At 54.3% G+C, this 1,973-nt stretch overlaps 1 pseudogene across 1 annotated transcript; it reads right to left on the minus strand.

The window, feature by feature from the left end:
- Positions 1 to 488: 488 nt before the first annotated feature.
- Positions 489 to 1,585, minus strand: LOC105509386 (annotated as a pseudogene). The gene has a single exon (XR_001001431.1). The product of XR_001001431.1 is annotated as a coiled-coil domain-containing protein 86 pseudogene (transcript).
- Positions 1,586 to 1,973: the final 388 nt, after the last annotated feature.

Genomic DNA, 1,973 nt, shown 5'->3' on the forward strand with positions numbered 1-1,973 from the left:
CCTGCAGCCTCCTGTTTTAATTTTTCAGTGTTGAAAAGTGGAGAGCCAGTGGGGCGCCAAGGTGCCCGGAGCAGCCTTTGGGAAGGTGTGGGGGAGACTGGATTCCCAACTGCCAGCCTACAGGCCTTGGATGGACCTAGGACGCTGAGACAGAACATACAACACTAGGTGAGTCACCCGCCAGTCACCAGCTCACTGAGGAACCAGAATAATGTACTGTTCTTGGTTTGAAGGCACTTGGAGAAGGAGAGATGGGGGGCTGAATCTCTTCCCACCCCATCTCTGCCAGGTCCCAGCCGCCTCTCTGGGCCTCTGTTCCACAGAGACCTGCCTGCAAGCCTTCAAAGGCCTAGGAACCCCAGTCGGGGGTCCCTGTTCTGGAGCCATGGGGTTGGAGTGCCAGCTCCAGCAGAGTTGTCTGAGCAGTGGCCTGAGGTGCTGGGTCTGACATGATTGTTGGCCATGGAAGGCCTCGGGCCATCCTGAGCTCAGATCTTGGCTGCCGGCCGGCTGCTTCTGCAGCAGGGCCAGGGTGTCCCGCTTCTTAATGCAGCGCAGCTGCTCCTGCTTTGCCCACTTGAGCTTGGTGGGGTTTCAGATCACTTGGACGATTTCCACCTTTGGCTCATTCCAGGCATTTCAGGTTCTCGGCCCGATGCTGTTTCTTCTCCTGGCGGCGCCTCTCCTACTCCTCCTCCAGGTGAGGGGCAAAGTCCTTGGCCAGCTTCCTCTCCTGCTTCATCTTCCGCTGCCATGATGGGCACAGGGGCTTGTCCTGAAGCATCAGAGAGAATCTTTTCTTGGAGTGGTTCTTCCACATTCAACCCGGTTTGGGCTTCCCCTTTGGGATTACAGGAAGCTGCTCTTCCTTCAGCTTCTTGGACGCTGGGGCCTGGGGTGAAGAACCCTTTCGCTTCTTTGCCGTGAAGCCGTCTGTCACCATCTCCCCAGCTGGAGGTGGTTGCTCTGCTCCTGCTGACCCTGACCCCGGGGGAAGCCAGGTGCCTCGAGTGTCAGTTCCAGTAGTAGCTGAGAGGGCTCCGGACCCGGAGCTTGCTGAATGGGGTTAAGGCTCTGGTGATCCTGGGCCTGGCAGCAGCTGATGCTGGGGGGCCCCTGGGGTCAGCTCCTCCTTACTTTGGGCCAACACCGAGGCCAGTACTCCCTGGCCCTGAGAACACTTGGGTGCCTCCTCACTTGGCTTCGGCTCACATCGTGGGGATTCAGGACTGACTCCAGCTGTCTTTGAGGCGACTCCAGGTGTAGGTCTTGCTGATGCTGGGGGGACCCTGGGCCTGATTCTGGCCGCCCTTGGGGGGCACTCCAAGCCTGCACCCTGCTGCAAAGACTGGGTGTCTCCAGCGACCTTTTGGTGGGGGGCCCCAGGCCAGCTTGTTGCACACTCGGAGCAGACCCGGACTCCCTCGTTTCTTCTGGGTTCGACTCGAACTCCACAAGGACCCGTCTTGCCCGCAAAACTGAGATGAGGTTCTCGGGGGATTCAGGCCTAGGCCTTCCAGCCCTTGGCTGTGCCTTAGCAGTGTATCCATGGTTCAGCCGGTAAGTTTCCAAACCGCTACATACATCCACAATGTTATCTTTAAACATCAGGCATGGTTATTTTAAAGTCTATGTTAATACCTTCCTTGTCTGGATCCCCCGTGGGTCTGTTCTTTCTCTCGATTTTCATCTGTACTTTTCTTATATGCCTGGTTATTTTTGCATAAATGCCTGAAATTGGTTATGAAAAAATAGTAGAAAAAATTAGAAGTTAGAAGAATGGTACCATGTCTTCAGAAAGGATTTATCTGTGCATCTGAATGATAGCTGGGGCATTAGCAACCTAGGATCCCATTAATCCAAATTCAGGAATGAGAGGATTTGAAGCTGAGTTTCAGTCCCTTTGAAAGTTAGTTTACTTCTGGTTCATCTTTTCTTCCAGAGTATACATAATTATGAGTATCACCTCAAAT

The sequence above is a fragment of the Colobus angolensis genome, unplaced genomic scaffold, assembly GCF_000951035.1.
Source record: "Colobus angolensis palliatus isolate OR3802 unplaced genomic scaffold, Cang.pa_1.0 Scaffold175, whole genome shotgun sequence".
Lineage (NCBI taxonomy): Eukaryota > Metazoa > Chordata > Mammalia > Primates > Cercopithecidae > Colobus > Colobus angolensis.